General features: G+C 45.8%; 1 pseudogene across 1 annotated transcript in view; it reads left to right on the top strand.

Moving 5' to 3' along the window:
- Positions 1-1,789: 1,789 nt before the first annotated feature.
- LOC311135797 (WD repeat-containing protein 7-like) overlaps positions 1,790-23,089 on the top strand; it is a 112,753-nt pseudogene continuing 91,453 nt past the window's right edge. Inside the window, exons 1-7 of the transcript in view lie at positions 1,790-1,823; positions 8,591-8,760; positions 10,223-10,338; positions 10,525-10,607; positions 12,351-12,525; positions 16,317-16,393; positions 16,614-16,733. The product of the transcript in view is annotated as a WD repeat-containing protein 7-like (transcript). The remainder of the gene's footprint in view (positions 1,824-8,590; positions 8,761-10,222; positions 10,339-10,524; positions 10,608-12,350; positions 12,526-16,316; positions 16,394-16,613; positions 16,734-23,089) is intronic.

The following is a 23,089-nucleotide window of genomic DNA, read 5'->3' as shown; positions in this document are numbered from 1 at the left end:
TCACATTACATTATACTGCCTCAAGCTCACATTACATTATACTGCCTCAAGCTCACATTACATTATACTGCCTCAAGCTCACATTACATTATACTGCCTCAAAGCTCACATTACATTATACTGCCTCAAAGCTCACATTACATTATACTGCCTCAAAGCTCACATTACATTATACTGCCTCAAGCTCACATTGTATAGTGGTGTGTGACGCGCTGATAGTCAATGGTAGGCAGGCTATAGCAAGGGGGGGGGGGCAAAGTACGGCTTGCGAGACATTTTTTTAATGTAATAAATATTATTATATTTTAGTTATGATTTTTTGCCTAAAATTACCCAATCCATGATATACAAACAACCTCCAATAGATGGCGCTGTAGCCTGGCAGCGCGCTCTGTATTTGGGCCTACAGTCAGATTCAGAATGCGCTCAGTCATCATAGCCACTTCATTGCTTGACGACTTTTGACTCTGAATGTCGTGTGTTTAAAAGAAGAATGGACAGCAAAATACTTTTTACTAATATTGGACATAAGGCGGTATTTTTTTTATTTTTTTATTTAACCTTTATTTAACCAGGTAAGCCAGTTGAGAACAAGTTCTCATTTACAACTGCGACCTGGCCAAGATAAAGCAAAGCAGTGCGATAAAAACAACAACACAGAGTTACATATGGGGTAAAACAAAACATAAAGTCAAAAATACAACAGAAAATATATATACAGTGTGTGCAAATGTAGGAAGTTATGGAGGTAAGGCAATAAATAGGCTATAGTGCAAAATAATTACAATTAGTATTAACACTGGAATGATAGATGTGCAAGAGATGATGTGCAAATAGAGATACTGGGGTGCAAATGAGCAAAAATAAATAACAATATAGGGATGAGGTAGTTGGGTGGGCTAATTTCAGATGGGCTGTGTACAGGTGCAGTGATCGGTAAGGTGCTCTGACAACTGATGCTTAAAGTTAGTGAGGGAGATAAGAGTCTCCAGCTTCAGAGATTTTTGCAATGTCTGATATGCCAAGAAAGTGTTGCTGTTTTTAAGGAATATAATCTCAATCGTCATTTTTCAAGCAAGCATGCTAAAAGTGTGTTAAAGTGTGCACATGTTGGGGAATCTGAACGATCTAAATGTGAAACTGCAGGGAAATTGTGCATTTGTACATGAACTGTATTCCGTTCAAGGCCAAACTTATGTTGTTCTCCAGACAAATGAGCAGCCGGTCTCTCGCTCGTTTTCCGACACTAGCCGCACTGAACGCGGCCACATCGCGGTGCCGCACTGAGACATACAGTAGCACTTTGATCCACCTGCATGCTGAGTTTTCCCGCCGCTTCTCAGACTTCACCAAGATTGAGACTGAGCTGGAGCTTGTATCATGTCCCCGGTCTTTCGACAGTGAGAAAGTCCCACCAGACACACAATTGGAGCTCATCGACATCCAATGTAACAGTGCTTTGAAGGAGAAGTACAAAACAGCAACAATAGACCAGTTCTATGGCTCACTGAATGAAACAAAGTTTCCAAACATTAAAAAGCACGCCCAAATGATGCTTGTTTTATTCAGGTCCACATATGTGGCCCCCCACATATGTGGCCCCCCCAAAAATGTATGCACTCACTAACTGTAAGTCGCTCTGGATAAGAGCGTCTGCTAAATGACTAAAAATGTAAATGTAAATATGTGTGAACAAACGTTCTCAGTCATGAATTACAACAAATCCCGTCACAGGTCAAATTTAACAAATGACCACTTGTCAGCTGTTCTGAGGATCTCTACATCAAAGATGACAGCAGACGTTGATGCCCTTGCCAAGAGAGGTGACCAGACCCATTGTTCACATTAAGACTTGAATAACCGTGACTGGGGTAGGCAAGGATTATATATGCTTTATCATGGTGATGGTTATGCGGTGAGAATTATCCAGCAATGCACTTGGATACAGGTAATAACTAATCAGTCAGATTTGGACTGAGCTGATTGGATAACTGTAAATATGGCTCACAATGGAGATGAGAATTGTTCCTTAATATGCTTTCAAAAACAGACCATTCCAAATGAAACGGATGCTCTTACCATATGTTTCACTCAAATTCTAGAATATATATATTTTTTTTTACACATCTGCTGTTACATTTAGCATGTCTCCAGTCATATAATATATCTATTTTTAAGTTTGCATATTGTGACCGTAAGTTTGATTGTACTTTACAAGGGTAGAGATGCAGCATCTGTGTGTGTTTGACTGTCTGTTATAAATTATTTTAATTTTGTGAAATATTTGTTCACGAAAACAAGGGTAGAGATGGTACAAGGGTTGAGTTGTTCTGCAGGCATATGTACACCTACATACAGTTCACTAGTAGTTGCGTGTCAATGTGAAAATGAATAAAGGCTTCATGTTTTGTCACGCATATAGTATGTGGCCCTTCACTTGGTTTCAAAAACTCAATGTGGCCCTTGAGCCAAATGGTTAGCCCACCCCTGGTCTAACCTCTAGCCCCTAACTAAACTCTAGACTCTAACTTCACCCCTATTCGATAGCTTATGCACTTGAATGGCGAATGGGAGGCGCGCTTTAATTACGAGTTGAGATTGAGAAATACAAAATGGCTCCTTTTAGTTTTTAACAGGCGATTCCGTTTAGAATTGTTATTTGTTGCGCAATGACTGGGCTTACAAAAGCAGGTTTCACTCCAGTAGCCTACAGATTTTTTTTGAGGAGCTACTCTCGTGCTGTCTGACAGGTGGCAGGCTATTCCGCTCCTCAGACTAGGCTCTGGTATGCTGTGTGCAATTTAATTCCACAAAATTTGGCAAATTACCCTATAGACCGATAAGCGTGACCCATCAAATGTATTTTCGTCCGCTTACCGATTTTTGAACGGTTAACTGTTAACATCCCTAACATACACGCAAACAGTCGCCTAACCTCCCCCTCAGGAGGTTGAAAAGATTTGGCATGGGCCCTCAAATCCACAAAAAGTTCTACAGCTGCACCATTGAGAGCATTTAGACTGGCTGCATCACCGCTTGGTATGGCAACTGCACCGCCCTCGATCGCTACAGAGGGTGGTGCGGACGGCCCAGTACATCACTCAGGCCGAGCTCCCTCCAGCTACCTAAGCCAGTAAGCGGTACCGGAGCAACCAGTCTGACACCAACAGGTTCCTGAACAGCTTCTATCCCCAAGCCATAAGACTGCTAAATGGCTAACAAAATGGCTACATGGACCATCTGCATTGACCCTTTTAATGTTTTTTTGCACTGATTCTATGCGCACTCACATACTCTACACCAGGACTGCCCAACCCTGTTCCTGGAGAGCTACCATCCTGTAGGTTTTCTCTCCAACCCTGTTCCTGGAGAGCTACCATCCTGTAGGTTTTCTCTCCAACCCTGTTCTTGGAGAGCTACCTTCCTGTAGGTTTTTGCTCCAACCCTGTTCCTGGAGAGCTACCCTCCTGTAGGTTTTCTCTCCAACCCTGTTCCCGGAGAGCTACCCTCCTGTAGGTTTTTGCTCCAACCCTGTTCATGGAGTGCTACCCTCCTGTAGGTTTTTGCTCCAACCATGTTCCTGGAGAGCTACCCTTCTGTAGGTTTTTGCTCCAACCCTAATCTAGCACACCTGATTCTAATAATTTGCAGGTTGATAAGATGAATCAGGTTAGGTTGGAGTGAAAACCTACAGGATGGTAGCTCTCCAGGAACAGGGTTGGAGAGAACCTACAGGATGGTAGCTCTCCAGGAACAGGGTTGGAGAGAGAACCTACAGGATGGTAGCTCTCCAGGAACAGGGTTGGAGAGAACCTACAGGATGGTAGCTCTCCAGGAACAGGGTTGGAGAGAACCTACAGGATGGTAGCTCTCCAGGAACAGGGTTGGAGAGAACCTACAGGATGGTAGCTCTCCAGGAACAGGGTTGGGCAGTCCTGCTCTACACACTCACTCACACACACACACACACACACACACACACACACACACACACACACACACACACTTAGTTTGCTCACACACACATAACACGCACACACACTCCTACTGACTCTACACACTCACATACAATCATCATATACACTGCTGCTACTCTGTTTATCATATATCCTGATGCCTAGTCTCCTTACCCCAATACAGATCTACCTCTACCACTCCAGAATCCCTGTACATTGTAAATATGGAACTGACCCTGAATACAGCTTACTTATTTTCTTATCTTCTTGTTATTTCTATTTTTTGTGTTTTTGTTCTGCTTTACTTTAAAAAAATAATAATGTATACTGATATTGATTACTGCATTGTTAGGAAAAGAGCAAGCCAGAAAGGCTTTTCCCTGTACTTGTGTACGTGAAAATAAAAATGTGATACTTGATAAGCTACCCAGTGAGCTAGTTATTTCACTCTCACGTCTGACTGAGCAGGCTGGCTGGGCTGGTTCGTATTTTGAGTGATATCAATTGAATGATTTTGAGCAAGATCAGCCGTTCTGTCATTCTGACAAAGGTCACGGTAGGTTGCGTTCATTAATTTCCCTACACTTGAAGTACTCTGTCTTGCAGATTTTTTTTTTTTAAAGGCACTTGCATCTGTCAGGGTATTTCAAAACAATATTGTGGATTCACTTGTTCCCTGTGCTTGATAGGCTAGGCTACTGTAAGTGAGTGGGCTTTTTGTTTAGGCTACTTGGCATGACATCATTCAGCCTCTGTAGCTAGATAGCTACCCCGCTGTAGGCTAAGCTGTCATTTGGCATTCGTGGGGTATCAACAAAGAATAGAGTGGCTGTGGTATCATCTGCAGTGGGCAAACATACAAAATCAGCAGGGGATCAAATACTTTTTTTCCCCCTCACTGTAATTATAGATGATGCAGCTACATGCACACTGTTGTTATGTCATCTGACCCAGTACACGTCCCCCAGTTTGGGAATGGCTGCTCTAACCTATGCTGTTGGAACAACCAATCAATACGCACTTCACACATTTCAGCATGTCACAGACAGGCGCTAGCTGTTCCATACATCACACAGGCTAGGCATATGACCCAAATGGCACCCTATTCCCTATATTTTACATTTTAGTCATTTAGCAGACGCTCTTATCCAGAGCGACTTACAGTTAGTGCATATATTATTTTTTATATTTTTCATACTGGCACCCCGTGGGAATCGAACCCACAACCCTGGCGTTGCAAACGCCATGCTCTACCAACTGAGCTACATCCCTGCCGACCATTCCCTCCCCTACCCTGGACGACGCTGGGCCAATTGTGCGCCGCCCCATGGGTCTCCCGGTAAAAGGATTTTCTACTTGGTTTTCTTGAGTGTGAAACAGGAATATTATCCAAAATGAAGCGGATGCGACTTGTGAAGATGAGAGCGACGTTTGACAGGCTGAGGTCTGCTCTGACAACTCATGAGCCTATCATAAGGTATGGTACTGCTGATTTTTAAGCTTCGACACTGAATGACACTTGACTTAGGCCTAGCCTTTGTATTTCCACAATTTTCTATAAAAATGTAGATATGTCCATACTCCCTAGCCTTTATGGCTTATAGTAGACTATTAGGAACAATTTTAGTAACAAAATAATTTAGTAATAAATACGGTAGGTTATTCCTTTGTTCAATGTGCATATAAAATGTAGTCCCCTGTCGCTCAGTTGGTAGAGCATGGCGCTTGCAACGCCAGGGTTGTGGGTTCGTTTCCCACGGGGGGCCAGTATGAAAAATATATGTACTCACTAACTGTAAGTCGCTCTGGATAAGAGCGTCTGCTAAATGACTAAAATGTAAATGTAAATAAAATGTATTTCTTGGGTATTTCCTCAGTTCTGCTATAATTTAATGGACGGTGTTACTTTAACATTTTAAATCTGGATATAGTTCCTGGAACTTGCGGGCAGCTCAATAGACTAACCTAATGTGTGTAAAGGCTACTATTGGTCAGGAGCCTGATCAACAGGTGAATGATTACATAACACATGAAACAGATACCCGTTTAATTTGTTTTTAAAGTGGATATTTTTAAAAATTAGTTTTGATTTGAATGTGATTTAACCATCCGTGCTGTGTTCAGTTATAACTGGGCCAGACGTAGGCCAGGTTATCGTAGAACATTACAAACCACCAAGTTGGGAGTCACTTTCTACTTTTCTGTGACGTTTGTCAGTCGATGGTAATGGTCTCTCTGTCTGTGCCATTGGATAAAGTACCTATGTTGCTCGGCACCCTAACCCCAGTCCATTGGTATCCCTCTCACTATTGTCATTGTGTAAGGTCGACACTTAGTGTTTTTTTGGATGACCCCCCAACTATTGACCATGTGTTTGTGAAGAGGTTATTGGAAAGTGTGCACTTGATATGAAAACTACTCTGACTTGCCAATAGTGACTCTAATGGTGCTTCACGTCAGCCACTGTTGGGGCATGATAATACCAAGCCTAGTCTGCTCTTCAATACTGATAATACCAAACCTAGTCCTTCAATACTGATAATACCAAACCTAGTCCTTCAATACTGATAATACCAAGCCTAGTCTGCTCTTCAATACTGATAATACCAAACCTAGTCCTTCAATACTGATAATACCAAACCTAGTCCTTCAATACTGATAATACCAAGCCTAGTCCTTCAATGCTGATTATTATATATATATATATATATATATATATATATATATATATATATATATATATATAATCACCTTTATTTAACCAGGTAAGCCAGTTGAGAACAAGTTCTCATTTACAACTGCGACCTGGCCAAGATAAAGCAAAGCAGTGCGATAAAAACAACAACAACACAGAGTTACATATGGGGTAAAACAAAACATAAAGTCAAAAATACAACAGAAAATATATATACAGTGTGTGCGAATGTAGTAAGTTATGGAGGTAAGGCAATAAATAAATAGGCCATAGTGCAAAAATAGTTACCATTTCGTAATTAACACTGGAATGATAATGTGTAAATAGAGATACTGGGGTGCAAATTAGCAAAATAAATTACAATATGGGGATGAGGTAGTTGGGTGGGCTAATTACAGATGGGCTGTGTACAGGTGCAGTGATCGGTAAGGTGCTCTGATAACTGACGCTTAAAGTTAGTGAGGGAGATAAGAGTCTCCAGCTTCAGAGATTTTTGCAGTTCGTTCCAGTCATTGGCAGCAGAGAAATGGAAGGAATGGCGGCCAAAGGAGGTGTTGGCTTTGGGGATGACCAGTGAGATTTTACATTTACATTTTAGTCATTTAGCAGACGCTCTTATCCAGAGCGACTTACAGTTAGTGAATACATTTTTTATTTTTTATTTTTTATACTGGCCCCCCGTGGAATCGAACCCACAACCCTGGCTCTATCAACTGAGCTACATCCCTGCCGGCCATTCCCTCCCCTACCCTGGGCCAATTGTGCGCCGCCCATGAGTCTCCCGGTCGCGTCCGGCTGCGACAGAGCCTGGATTCGAACCAGGATCTCTAGTGGCACAGTTAGCACTGCGATGCAGTGCCTTAGACCACTGCGCCACTCAGGAGACCACAGAGATATACCTGCTGTATACCTGAGATATACCTGCTGGAGCGCAGACTACGGGTGGGTGTTGCTATGGTGACCAGTGAGCTAAGATAAGACAGGGATTTGCCTAGCAGTGATTTATAGATGACCTGGAGCCAGTGGGTTTGGCGACTAATATGTAGTGAGGACCAGCCAACAAGAGCGTACAGGTCACAATGGTGGGTAGTATATGGGGCTTTGGTGACAAAACGGATGGCACTGTGATAGACTACATCCAATTTGCTGAGTAGAGTGTTGGAGGCTATTTTGTAAATGACATCGCCAAAGTCAAGGATCGGTAGGATAGTCAGTTTTACGAGGGCATGTTTGGCAGCATGAGTGAAGGAGGCTTTGTTGCGAAATAGGAAGCCGATTCTAGATTTAACTTTTGATTGGAGATGCTTAATGTGAGTCTGGAAGGAGAGTTTACAGTCTAACCAGACACCTAAGTATTTGTAGTTGTCCATCAATACTGATAATACCAAGCCTAGTCCTTCAATACTGATAATACCAAGCCTAGTCCTTCAATACTGATAATACCAAGCCTAGTCTGCTCTTCAATACTGATAATACCAAGCCTAGTCTGCTCTTCAATACTGATAATACCAAGCCTAGTCTGCTCTTCAATACTGATAATACCAAGCCTAGTCTGCTCTTCAATACTGATAATACCAAGCCTAGTCTGCTCTTCAATACTGATAATACCAAGCCTAGTCTGCTCTTCAATACTGATAATACCAAGCCTAGTCCTTCAATACTGATAATACCAAGCCTAGTCTGCTCTTCAATACCGTACTGATAACTGGGCTGGTTGCCCCCTTGAGCAGGCCCAGGCCCCGCCCACCAACGTTTATCATGAACTGTGTCGTTTCTGCTTTTTGTTTGGTATGTCTGATGACAATGAACAAAAAAGAAGATGAAAGACATTAGGAAAAAAATGTCATGGCTTCACAACTCAGAAAACCTCTTGTCTTGACCCATATAGTCATGATCACCTCATCTTCTCCCTCCCTCCCTCCCTCTCTCCCTCCCTCAGTTCAAGAGAGACCATGTCATGAAAACCTGGTTTTACCCATAGTGCTGTGGGGCCGTACAGCGCCCACTCACTGCATCTCCAGCCTGCTGGTCATGGACGACCTCACCACCATCATCACTGGCTGCCATGACGGACAGATCTGCATCTGTGACATGTCCCCTGACCTCGAGGTAACATCATGACCTCTAACCTTGCTCCAACTGAACACAATCCGTATCAGTTGTACTTTACTCGTAGATACCTTCCCACTCACAGACAGAAACCAAGCCCCAGCCGCTCCTAACAAAGATGAAAGCAGCAAGCCTCAAGTCCCTTCTTCCTCTCTGACAACAAGTAGTTTAAACTCGCTATTTGCATTTGAGTTTTGGTCCAACAGAATCGGTCGTATGGACACCGAAACGCTTAGACATTATTTTACTGTAATCGACGAGAACTTAACCTTTCAAACAATACCCTTTTTATGTCTCAATTCCCAAACTGTGGAACAGAGCAGGCCCTACTAAAACAAGCGTCAATGAACATGTTGTGGAAAATTAATGCTCAGTTGTTACCACGCGCCGCTAGCAGCGTTTTAGCCACAGACTGTCTGTGTTTTATAAATGTACAATGAGCATGAAAATACACATTTCTATCAGGAATTGGCATCTCATTGTCATTCTGAGAAATAAGCATCTTCTTATCCAGGTAGGCCACCTGATTTCAACATTAAACAAAGTGAACAGCCTATGTTGTTCAAACAGTTGGAGACGGACATGAGGGTGTGTTCATAACAGTTGAACTGTTCTACCTCGTTAGCAAGCAAATAGATCCAAGTTGGCTAGACTTGAAATGTACAGATTAACTGGCTACTCACTAGCACTAGCACTCAATGTTTATGAGACCTGTGTTCATTTTCTATACTGCCTGCTACAGGAAGTTGACCATTATTAGCGGATGTGCGTGGTGGTTCTGGTTAAATGTAACAAAAATTGCATTTTCATAGATGGACAGACTTGAAAGCAGATCAGTGATTTATTGCAAAAATAATTAAATTATGAGTGAATCTTATGATTGGTGATGGCTTGTTATTTAGCCTAGGTATAATTGTACAAGCCCTGATTTCATTAGATTATTCCTGAATGTTTGAAATGAGGTGTATTGACCTTTTTAATTGTACAACAAAGCATATTTGGAGAAAACCTATATATATCGTGAATCACCCATAAATAGTTTTTTTAGGCCATATTGCCCTGTCTTCTGCCCTGTCTCTGTCTGTCCTGTTACCAGTTCTGATGGTATTAATTACAGGATTATTATAAGAGAAACTTCATGTAAAGTGCTACTGGTGTTCCTCAGTGTGACTCTCCTGTCTTCTGATCACTGTTGTTACTGTGGTAATTACAGTGTTACTTCTACATTTACATGTTAGTCATTTCACAGATGCTTTCATCCCAGAGCGACTTACATTTAGGGTTAAGTGCCTTGCTCAAGGGCACATCGACAGATGTTTTCACCTCGTCGGCTCAGGGATTCGAACCAGCGACCTTTCGGTTACTTGCCCCAACATTCTTAACCGCTGGGCCAACTGCCTCTATCTACTACAAAGGTTCCAGTGGTGTTCCTTTTAGTGACTCTGTCCTGTGCTGTCCTCAGATCAGTCCCAGGCTCATGTTGTTCGGCCGCACCGCCTCCATCACCTGCTTGTCTAAAGCCAGCCCCCCCCCCCCCTGCAGTGACGAGCAGTACGTCGTCAGCGCCTCGGAGACTGGGTGAGTAGACCGTACAGTGGGCCTACACCACAGTGACTCGTGAGTTCAGTACCCTTCGGAGAGTGGCTGAGCAGAGGGCAAAACCACACGCCTTGGCCACGTGGCAGCAGCTCCGCACTGTAGCGAGCAGTAAGAGGTAAGAGGGCGTTGTATGTATCTAGTGTAGCCTGTCTGCTTTGGGTGCAGGGAGATGTGCTCGTGGGATGTCAACGACGGACGCTGGATTGAGTTCACAGAGCTGGCCTGCGCCCGCCCACACAGGGATCCTGGTAACGGAAATTACCCAAACCCACCCAACCCAATTTTCATTTCTATTCAGGAAGTAAACGTTGAAATGCAAATTTCAGGTGTTCACTTCCTGAATATACTGAATTGAAATGGATGAACCACAACCCTCTTTCATCATGACATATCGATAGTACACTGCTCAAAAAAAATAAAGGGAACACTTAAACAACACAATGTAACTCCAAGTCAATCACACTTCTGTGAAATCAAACTGTCCACTTAGGAAGCAACACTGATTGACAATACATTTCACATGCTGTTGTGCAAATGGAATAGACAACAGGTGGAAATTATAGGCAATTAGCAAGACACCCCCAATAAAGGACTGGTTTTGCAGGTGGTGACCACAGACCACTTCTCAGTTCCAATGCTTCCTGGCTGATGTTTTGGTCACTTTTGAATGCTGGCGGTGCTTTCACTCTAGCGGTAGCATGAGACGGAGTCTACAACCCACACAAGTGGCTCAGGTAGTGCAGCTCATCCAGGATTTGCTGTGTCTGTCAGCGTAGTGTCCAGAGCATGGAGGCGCTACCAGGAGACAGGCCAGTACATCAGGAGACGTGGAGGAGGCCGTAGGAGGGCAACAACCCAGCAGCAGGACTGCTACCTCCGCCTTTGTGCAAGGAGGAGCAGGAGGAGCACTGCCAGAGCCCTGCAAAATGACCTCCAGCAGGCCACAAATGTGCATGTGTCTGCTCAAACGGTCAGAAACAGACTCCATGAGGGTGGTATGAGGGCCCGACGTCCACAGGTGGGGGTTGTGCTTACAGCCCAACACCGTGCAGGACGTTTGGCATTTGCCAGAGAACACCAAGATTGGCTAATTCGCCACTGGCGCCCTGTGCTCTTCACAGATGAAAGCAGGTTCACACTGAGCACGTGACAGACGTGACAGAGTCTGGAGACACAGTGGAGAACGTTCTGCTGCCTGCAACATCCTCCAGCATGACCGGTTTGGCGGTGGGTCAGTCATGGTGTGGGGTGGCATTTCTTTGGGGGGCCGCACAGCCCTCCATGTGCTCGCCAGAGGTAGCCTGACTGCCATTAGGTACCGAGATGAGATCCTCAGACCCCTTGTGAGACCATATGCTGGTGCGGTTGGCCCTGGGTTCCTCTTAATGCAAGACAATGCTAGACCTCATGTCGCTGGAGTGTGTCAGCAGTTCCTGCAAGAGGAAGGCATTGATGCTATGGACTGGCCCGCCCGTTCTCCAGACCTGAATCCAATTGAGCACATCTGGGACATCATGTCTCGCTCCATCCACCAACGCCACGTTGCACCACAGACTGTCCAGAAGTTGACGGATGCTTTAGTCCAGGTTTGGGAGGAGATCCCTCAGGAGACCATCCGCCACCTCATTAGGAGCATGCCCAGGCGTTGTAGGGAGGTCATACAGGCACGTGGAGGCCACACACACTACTGAGCCTCATTTTGACTTGTTTTAAGGACATTACATCAAAGTTGGATCAGCCTGTAGTGTGGTTTTCCACTTTAATTTTGAAGGTGACTCCAAATCCAGACCTCCATGGGTTGATAAATTTGATTTCCATTGATCATTTTTGTGTGATTTTGTTGTCAGCACATTCAACTATGTAAAGAAAAAAGTATTTAAGATTATTTCATTCATTCATGGAGGATGTGTTATTTTAGTGTTCCCTTTATTTTTTTTGAGCAGTGTATATATTGTCTCTTCTAAGAGTCTCTAACTGACACCCTGTCCTAGTTCTACCTGTTCTCCATGGGTACTAAGCGCGAGGGTCGTCTGCTGTGTAATGGACATTACCCAGAGATCCTAGTGGTGGACGCCACCAGCCTGGAGGTCCTCTACTCCCTCGTCTCTAACATCTCTCCTGATTGGATCAGCTCCATGAGCATCATATGCTCACACCGCACACAAGGTCAGTCAACCATATACTTTTTTTTTTCCAGGAGTTTTGTTTGAAGGATTCCCAGAATCAGAAGGGAATAAGCTGGCCTCCAACTGGGATTTCTGGAAAAAGTAACTGAACTTTGAACCCTAGTCCTCCACCATGGCTAACATCAGCCACTCGATCTATCGTCTAGGAACAGTCCACGAACACTACTAAAGCCCAATTAGTTAGAGCTGTTTTGACTATGGTAACCTTGTTCAACCATCATGGTCAGTATGTGGTGCAAACACACCAACACGTGAAGAGGGCACGGCAATGCTTCTTCCCCCTCAGGAGGTTGAAAAGGTTTGGCATGAGCCCTCAGATCCTCAAAGTTCCACAGCAGCACCACTGAGAGCATCCTGACTGGTTGCATCACCGCTTGGTATGGCGACTGCTCGGCATCTGACCGCAAGGCGCTACAGAGGGTAGCCATTGGACTGCTGAACACAAATACTACACTGACACTCCTACACACACTACATACGCTCACACACACACACACACACACACACAGACCCACACACACACACCCACACACATACACACACACACACACACACACAGACACACACATAGACACACACACACACAGTCACTTTTACCCCTACCCACATGTATTACCTCAACTACCTGCTACCCCTGCACATTAACTCAGTACTAATGGCTATATACAGTGGGGAAAAAAAGTATTTAGTCAGCCACCAATTGTGCAAATTCTCCCACTTAAAAGATGAGAGAGGCCTGTAATTTTCATCATAGGTACACGTCAACTATGACAGACAAATTGAGAAAAAAAAATCCAGAAAATCACATTGTAGGATTTTTAATGAATTTATTTGCAAATTATGGTGGAAAATAAGTATTTGGTCACCTACAAACAAGCAAGATTTCTGGCTCTCACAGACCTGTAACTTCTTCTTTAAGAGGCTCCTCTGTCCTCCACTCGTTACCTGTATTAATGGCACCTGTTTGAACTTGTTATCAGTATAAAAGACACCTGTCCACAACCTCAAACAGTCACACTCCAAACTCCACTATGGCCAAGACCAAAGAGCTGTCAAAGGACACCAGAAACAAAATTGTACACCTGCACTAGGCTGGGAAGACTGAATCTGCAATAGGTAAGCAGCTTGGTTTGAAGAAATCAACTGTGGAAGCAATTATTAGGAAATGGAAGACATACAAGCCCACTGATAATCTCCCTCGATCTGGGGCTCCACGCAAGATCTCACCCCGTGGGGTCAAAATGATCACAAGAACGGTGAGCAAAAATCCCAGAACCACACGGGGGGACATAGTGAATGACCTGCAGAGAGCTGGGACCAAAGTAACAAAGCCTACCATCAGTAACACACTACGCCGCCAGGGACTCAAATCCTGCAGTGCCAGACGTGTCCCACTGCTTAAGCCAGTACATGTCCAGGCCCGTCTGAAGTTTGCTAGAGTGCATTTGGATGATCCAGAAGAGGATTGGGAGAATGTCATATGGTCAGATGAAACCAAAATAGAACCTTTTGGTAAAAACTCAACTTGTCGTGTTTGGAGGACAAAAATGCTGAGTTGCATCCAAAGAACACCATACCTACTGTGAAGCATGGGGGTGGAAACATCATGCTTTGGGGCTGTTTTTCTGCAAAGGGACCAGGACGACTGATCCGTGTAAAGGAAAGAATGAATGGGGCCATGTATCGTGAGATTTTGAGTGAAAACCTCCTTCCATCAGCAAGGGCATTGAAGATGAAACGTGGCTGGGTCTTTCAGCATGACAATGATCCCAAACACACCGCCCGGGCAACGAAGGAGTGGCTTCGTAAGAAGCATTTCAAGGTCCTGGAGTGGCCTAGCCAGTCTCCAGATCTCAACCCCATAGAAAATCTTTGGAGGGAGTTGAAAGTCCGTGTTGCCCAGCGACAGCCCCAAAACATCACTGCTCTAGAGGAGAACTGCATGGAGGAATGGACCAAAATACCAGCAACAGTGTGTGAAAACCTTGTGAAGACTTACAGAAAACGTTTGACCTGTGTCATTGCCAACAAAGGGTATATAACAAAGTATTGAGAAACTTTTGTTATTGACCAAATACTTATTTTCCACCATAATTTGCAAATAAATTCATTAAAAATCCTACAATGTGATTTTCTGGATTTTTTTTTCTCATTTTGTCTGTCATAGTTGACGTGTACCTATGATGAAAATTACAGGCCTCTCTCATCTTTTTAAGTGGGAGAACTTGCACAATTGGTGGCTGACTAAATACTTTTTTCCCCCACTGTACAAGGAGTACCGGTACCAAGTTAATGTGCAGGGGTACCAGGTAGTTGAGTAATACATGTGGGTAGGGGTAAAAGTGACTAGGCAACCAGGATATATAATAAACACAGTATGTGAAAGTGTGTCTGTGTGTGTGCGTGTGTGTTTGTGTGAGCGTATGTAGTGTGTGTGTGTGAGCGTATGTAGTGTGTGTGTGTGAGCGTATGTAGTGTGTGTGTGTGAGCGTATGTAGTGTTTGTGAGCGTGTGTTTGTGTGTGTGAGCGTGTGTAAGCGTGTGTGTGTATGTGTGTGGTTGTGAGCGTGTTTGTAGTGTGTGAGCGTGTGTAGTGTGTGTGTGAGGGTATGTAGTGTGTGTAGGAGTGTCAGTGTCGTATGTGTGGGTAGAGCCTTAATGAGTGTGCATAGAGTCAGTACAAGGGAGTCGGTACAAGGGAGTCGGTACAAGGGAGTCGGTACAAGGGAGTCGGTACAAGGGAGTCGGTACAAAAAAATGAAGATAAATAAATAATAAAGGTGGTCAATGTCAATTTTCTGTGTTTCCATAAGATGAACTGTTCAGCAGTCTAATGGCTTGGGGGTAGAACCACCCTGTCCAAAACGTATCGGTCTGGGGGTAGAACCACCCTGTCCAAAACGTATCGGTCTGGGGGTAGAACCACCCTGTCCAAAACGTATCGGTCTGGGGGTAGAACCACCCTGTCCAAAACGTATCGGTCTGGGGGTAGAACCACCCTGTCCAAAACGTATCGGTCTGGGGGTAGAACCACCCTGTCCAAAACGTATCGGTCTGGGGGTAGAACCACCCTGTCCAAAACCTATCGGTCTGGGGGTAGAACCACCCTGTCCAAAACCTATCGGTCTGGGGGTAGAACCACCCTGTCCAAAACCTATCGGTCTGGGGGTAGAACCAAAGGAGGTTGTAAATACCATTGTCACCCAATTCTTCTTGTGGAAAAACTCTTATTAAGCAGTTATAGGCACTGTTAGACTGACACAATACCTGTGTGTGTGTGTCATTATTGTGTGTGTGTGTGTGTCATCATTGTGTGTGTGTGTGTCATCATTGTGTGTGTCATCATAATGTATGTGTGTGTGTGTGTCATCATAATGTGTGTGTGTGTGTGTGTCATCATATTGTGTGTGTGTGTGTAATCATAATGTGTGTGTCATCATAATGTGTGTGTGTGTGTCATCATAATGTGTGTGTCATCATAATGTGTGTGTGTGTCATCATAATGTGTGTGTGTGTGTGTCATCATAATGTGTGTGTGTGTGTGTGTGTCATCATAATGTGTGTGTGTGTGTGTCATCATAATGTGTGTGTGTGTCATCATAATGTGTGTGTGTGTGTGTCATCATAATGTGTGTGTGTGTCATCATAATGTGTGTGTGTGTGTGTGTGTGTGTCATCATAATGTGTGTGTGTGTCATCATAGTGTGGGTGTGTGTCATCATAGTGTGTGTGTGTGTGTTATCATAATGTGTGTGTGTGATATATTTTCAGAGGACACAGTGTTAGCGGTATCAGTCAGTGGGATACTGAAGGTGTGGATCATCACACAGGATGTCAGCAGGATGCAGGTAGAGTGGGACTGAGGCACATCACCCACTACTGGATGTTGTTATGATCATGCTGTTAGCTACCACACAGTGCTCATATTAACCAGGATTTGTTCCAGCTAATATCATGACTATTGGGACTGATTAGAGTAACTCAGACAATTGTAATCGATAAGGGGGATGGAAATACATAATACAGTTCAGTCCCCTCTAAGTGTGTGTTTCTCCCTGTCCCCACCAGCACCTGGACTCAGTGTTTGAGGAGGAGTCTAAGCCCATCTACTGTGGGGGTTGTCAGAGCATCTCCTTCTGCACCTTCACACAGCTCTCTCTGCTGGTGGTCTTCTCCAAGAACTGGAGGGTAAGAGGCTAGATCCCATGCTCCCTGGGTCTTACTCACTGCCCAGGTTGGAATACCCATTCACTGTGATCACTGTGAACCCTAGTAGACCTAGTACCCCTAGTAGACCTAGTACCCCTAGTAGACCTAGTACCCCTAGTAGACCTAGTACGTCTAGTAGACCTAGTACCCCTAGTAGACCTAGTACCCCTAGTAGACCTAGTACCCCTAGTAGACCTAGTATACCTAGTAGACCTAGTAGACCTAGTACCCCTAGTACCCCTAGTAGACCTAGTACCCCTAGTCCCCCTAGTACCCCTAGTAGACCTAGTAGACCTAGTAGACCTAGTACCCCTAGTAGACCTAGTAGACCTAGTACCCCTAGTACCCCTAGTAGACCTAGTAGACCTAGTACCCCTAGTAGACCTAGTACCCCTAGTAGACCTAGTACCCCTAGTAGACCTAGTCCCCCTAGTACCCCTAGTACCCCTAGTAGACCTAGTAGACCTAGTACCCCTAGTAGACCTAGTACCCCTAGTAGACCTAGTAGACCTAGTACCCCTAGTAGACCTAGTACCCCTAGTAGACCTAGTACCCCTAGTAGACCTAGTCCCCCTAGTACCCCTAGTACCCCTAGTAGACCTAGTAGACCTAGTACCCCTAGTAGACCTAGTACCCCTAGTAGACCTAGTAGACCTAGTACCCCTAGTAGACCTAGTACCCCTAGTAGACCTAGTACCCCTAGTAGACCTAGTAGACCTAGTACCCCTAGTAGACCTAGTACCCCTAGTAGACCTAGTACCCCTAGTAGACCTAGTACCCCTAGTAGACCTAGTACCCCTAGTAGACCTAGTACCCCTAGTAGACCTAGTAGACCTAGTACCCCTAGTACCCCTAGTAGACCTAGTACCCCTAGTAGACCTAGTAGACCTAGTACCCCTAGTACCCCTAGTAGACCTAGTACCCCTAGTAGACCTAGTACCCCTAGTACCCCTAGTAGACCTAGTACCCCTAGTAGACCTAGTACCCCTAGTACCCCTAGTACCCCTAGTAGACCTAGTACCCCTAGTACCCGTAGTAGACCTAGTACCCCTAGTAGACCTAGTACCCCTAGTAGACCTAGTACCCCTAGTAGACCTAGTAGAACTAGTACCCCTAGTAGACCTAGTACCCCTAGTACCCCTAGTACCCCTAGTAGACCTAGTACCCCTAGTAGACCTAGTACCCCTAGTAGACCTAGTACCCCTAGTACCCCTAGTAGACCTAGTACCCCTAGTAGACCTAGTACCCCTAGTAGACCTAGTACCCCTAGTAGACCTAGTAGACCTAGTACCCCTAGTACCCCTAGTAGACCTAGTACCTCTAGTACCCCTAGTACCCCTAGTAGACCTAGTACCCCTAGTACCCCTAGTAGACCTAGTAGACCTAGTACCCCTAGTAGACCTAGTAGACCTAGTAGACCTAGTACCCCTAGTAGACCTAGTACCCCTAGTACCCCTAGTAGACCTAGTAGACCTAGTACCCCTAGTAGACCTAGTAGACCTAGTAGACCTAGTACCCCTAGTCCCCCTAGTACCCCTAGTACCCCTAGTAGACCTAGTACCCCTAGTAGACCTAATACCCCTAGTAGACCTAGTACCCCTAGTACCCCTAGTACACCTAGTACCCCTAGTAGACCTAGTACCCCAGTAGACCTAGCAGACCTAGTAGACCTAGTACCCCTAGTACCCCTAGTAGACCTAGTACCCCTAGTAGACCTAGTACCCCTAGTACCCCTAGTACCCCTAGTAGACCTAGTACCCCTAGTAGACCTAGTACCCCTAGTAGACCTAGTAGACCTAGTACCCCTAGTAGACCTAGTACCCCTAGTACCCCTAGTAGACCTAGTACCCCTAGTAGACCTAGTACCCCTAGTAGACCTAGTACCCCTAGTACCCCTAGTAGACCTAGTAGACCTAGTACCCCTAGTAGACCTAGTAGACCTAGTAGATCTAGTACCCCTAGTAGACCTAGTACCCCTAGTAGACCTAGTAGGGGGGAGACCTAGTCGGCTCGGGGATTAGAACCAGCGACCTTTCGGTTACTGGCACAACGCTCTTACCCACTAAGCTACCTGCCGCCCCCAGTACCCCTAGTAGACCTAGACCTAGTAGACCTAGTACCCCTAGTAGACCTAGTCCCCCTAGTCCCCCTAGTACCCCTAGTAGACCTAGTACCCCTAGTACCCCTAGTAGACCTAGTAGACCTAGTACCCCTAGTAGACCTAGTACCCCTAGTAGACCTAGTACCCCTAGTAGACCTAGTACCCCTAGTCCCCCTAGTACCCCTAGTAGACCTAGTACCCCTAGTAGACCTAGTACCCCTAGTAGACCTAGTAGACCTAGTACCCCTAGTAGACCTAGTACCCCTAGTACCCCTAGTAGACCTAGTAGACCTAGTACCCCTAGCATACCTAGTACCCCTAGTAGACCTAGTACCCCTAGTAGACCTAGTACCCCTAGTAGACCTAGTACCCCTAGTAGACCTAGTACCCCTAGTACCCCTAGTAGACCTAGTACCCCTAGTAGACCTAGTAGACCTAGTACCCCTAGTACCCCTAGTACCCCTAGTAGACCTAGTACCCCTAGTAGACCTAGTACCCCTAGTAGACCTAGTAGACCTAGTACCCCTAGTACCCCTAGTAGACCTAGTACCCCTAGTAGACATAGTACCCCTAGTAGACCTAGTACCCCTAGTACCCCTAGTAGACCTAGTAGACCTAGTACCCCTAGTAGACCTAGTAGACCTAGTACCCCTAGTACCCCTAGTAGACCTAGTACCCCTAGTAGACCTAGTACCCCTAGTACCCCTAGTAGACCTAGTACCCCTAGTAGACCTAGTACCCCTAGTAGACCTAGTACCCCTAGTAGACCTAGTACCCCTAGTACCCCTAGTAGACCTAGTACCCCTAGTAGACCTAGTAGACCTAGTACCCCTAGTAGACCTAGTACCCCTAGTAGACCTAGTAGACCTAGTACCCCTAGTACCCCTAGTAGACCTAGTACCCCTAGTACCCCTAGTAGACCTAGTAGACCTAGTAGACCTAGTAGACCTAGTACCCCTAGTAGACCTAGTACCCCTAGTAGACCTAGTACCCCTAGTAGACCTAGTAGACCTAGTAGACCTAGTACCCCTAGTAGACCTAGTACCCCTAGTAGACCTAGTACCCCTAGTAGACCTAGTAGACCTAGTACCCCTAGTAGACCTAGTACCCCTAGTACCCCTAGTACCCCTAGTAGACCTAGTACCCCTAGTAGACCTAGTACCCCTAGTACCCCTAGTAGACCTAGTACCCCTAGTACCCCTAGTAGACCTAGTACCCCTAGTAGACCTAGTACCCCTAGTACCCCTAGTAGACCTAGTACCCCTAGTAGACCTAGTAGACATAGTACCCCTAGTAGACCTAGTACCCCTAGTAGACCTAGTACCCCTAGTAGACCTAGTACCCCTAGTAGACCTAGTAGACCTAGTAGACCTAGTACCCCTAGTACCCCTAGTAGACCTAGTACCCCTAGTAGACCTAGTACCCCTAGTAGACCTAGTACCCCTAGTAGACCTAGTACCCCTAGTAGACCTAGTACCCCTAGTAGACCTAGTACCCCTAGTAGACCTAGTAGACCTAGTACCCCTAGTAGACCTAGTACCCCTAGTACCCCTAGTAGACCTAGTACCCCTAGTAGACCTAGTACCCCTAGTACTCCTAGTAGACCTAGTAGACCTAGTACCCCTAGTAGACCTAGTACCCCTAGTACCCCTAGTACCCCTAGTAGACCTAGTACCCCTAGTACCCCTAGTAGACCTAGTACCCCTAGTAGACCTAGTACCCCTAGTACCCCTAGTAGACCTAGTACCCCTAGTAGACCTAGTAGACCTAGTACCCCTAGTAGACCTAGTACCCCTAGTACCCCTAGTACCCCTAGTAGACCTAGTAGACCTAGTACCCCTAGTAGACCTAGTACCCCTAGTACCCCTAGTAGACCTAGTACCCCTAGTACCCCTAGTACCCCTAGTAGACCTAGTACCCCTAGTACCCCTAGTACCCCTAGTACTCCTAGTAGACCTAGTACCCCTAGTAGACCTAGTACCCCTAGTAGACCTAATACCCCTAGTAGACCTAGTACCCCTAGTAGACCTAGTACCCCTAGTAGACCTAGTACCCCTAGTAGACCTAGTAGACCTAGTACCCCTAGTAGACCTAGTACCCCTAGTAGACCTAGTACCCCTAGTAGACCTAGTACCCCTAGTACCCCTAGTAGACCTAGTACCCCTAGTAGACCTAGGTCCCCTAGTACCCCTAGTACCCCTAGTAGACCTAGTAGACCTAGTACCCCTAGTAGACCTAGTAGACCTAGTAGACCTAGTACCCCTAGTACCCCTAGTAGACCTAGTAGACCTAGTACCCCTAGTACCCCTAGTAGACCTAGTAGACCTAGTACCCCTAGTCCCCCTAGTACCCCTAGTAGACCTAGTACCCCTAGTACCCCTAGTAGACCTAGTACCCCTAGTAGACCTAGTAGACCTAGTACCCCTAGTAGACCTAGTACCCCTAGTAGACCTAGTACCCCTAGTAGACCTAGTAGACCTAGTACCCCTAGTAGACCTAGTACCCCTAGTAGACCTAGTACCCCTAGTACCCCTAGTAGACCTAGTAGACCTAGTAGACCTAGTACCCCTAGTAGACCTAGTAGACCTAGTACCCCTAGTAGACCTAGTACCCCTAGTAGACCTAGTACCCCTAGTAGACCTAGTACCCCTAGTACCCCTAGTAGACCTAGTACCCCTAGTAGACCTAGCAGACCTAGTACCCCTAGTAGACCTAGTACCCCTAGTAGACCTAGTACCCCTAGTACCCCTAGTAGACCTAGTACCCCTAGTAGACCTAGTACCCCTAGTAGACCTAGTATACCTAGTATACCTAGTAGACCTAGTACCCCTAGTAGACCTAGTACCCCTAGTAGACCTAGTAGACCTAGTAGACTATTAACCCTAGTATACCTTGTAGACCTAGTACCCCTAGTAGACCTAGTACCCCTAGTAGACCTAGTACCCCTAGTAGACCTAGTACCCCTAGTAGACCTAGTACCCCTAGTACCCCTAGTACCCCTAGTAGACCTAGTACCCCTAGTAGACCTAGTACCCCTAGTAGACCTAGTACCCCTAGTAGACCTAGTAGACCTAGTACCCCTAGTAGACCTAGTACCCCTAGTAGACCTAGTACCCCTAGTAGACCTAGTACCCCTAGTACCCCTAGTAGACCTAGTACCCCTAGTAGACCTAATACCCCTAGTACCCCTAGTACTCCTAGTAGACCTAGTAGACCTAGTACCCCTAGTAGACCTAGTACCCCTAGTACCCCTAGTACCCCTAGTAGACCTAGTACCCCTAGTAGACCTAGTACCCCTAGTACCCCTAGTAGACCTAGTACCCCTAGTAGACCTAGTAGACCTAGTACCCCTAGTAGACCTAGTACCCCTAGTACCCCTAGTACCCCTAGTAGACCTAGTAGACCTAGTACCCCTAGTAGACCTAGTACCCCTAGTAGACCTAGTACCCCTAGTACCCCTAGTACCCCTAGTACCCCTAGTAGACCTAGTACCCCTAGTACCCCTAGTAGACCTAGTACCCCTAGTACCCCTAGTAGACCTAGTACCCCTAGTAGACCTAGTACCCCTAGTAGACCTAGTACCCCTAGTACCCCTAGTAGACCTAGTACCCCTAGTAGACCTTAGTAGACCTAGTACCCCTAGTAGACCTAGTAGACCTAGTACCCCTAGTAGACCTAGTACCCCTAGTACCCCTAGTAGACCTAGTAGACCTAGTACCCCTAGCATACCTAGTACCCCTAGTAGACCTAGTACCCCTAGTAGACCTAGTACCCCTAGTAGACCTACTACCCCTAGTAGACCTAGTACCCCTAGTAGACCTAGTATCCCTAGTAGACCTAGTACCCCTAGTAGACCTAGTAGACCTAGTAGACCTAGTACCCCTAGTACCCCTAGTAGACCTAGTACCCCTAGTACCCCTAGTAGACCTAGTACCCCTAGTAGACCTAGTAGACCTAGTACCCCTAGTACCCCTAGTACCCCTAGTAGACCTAGTACCCCTAGTAGACCTAGTACCCCTAGTAGACCTAGTAGACCTAGTACCCCTAGTACCCCTAGTACCCCTAGTAGACCTAGTACCCCTAGTAGACATAGTACCCCTAGTAGACCTAGTACCCCTAGTACCCCTAGTAGACCTAGTAGACCTAGTACCCCTAGTAGACCTAGTAGACCTAGTAGACCTAGTACCCCTAGTACCCCTAGTAGACCTAGTACCCCTAGTACCCCTAGTACCCC

This window comes from Coregonus lavaretus, assembly GCF_964263955.1.
Source record: "Coregonus lavaretus genome assembly, chromosome: 10".
Classification (NCBI taxonomy): Eukaryota; Metazoa; Chordata; class Actinopteri; order Salmoniformes; family Salmonidae; genus Coregonus; species Coregonus lavaretus.
This window is presented reverse-complemented; position numbering and strand designations above follow the sequence as displayed.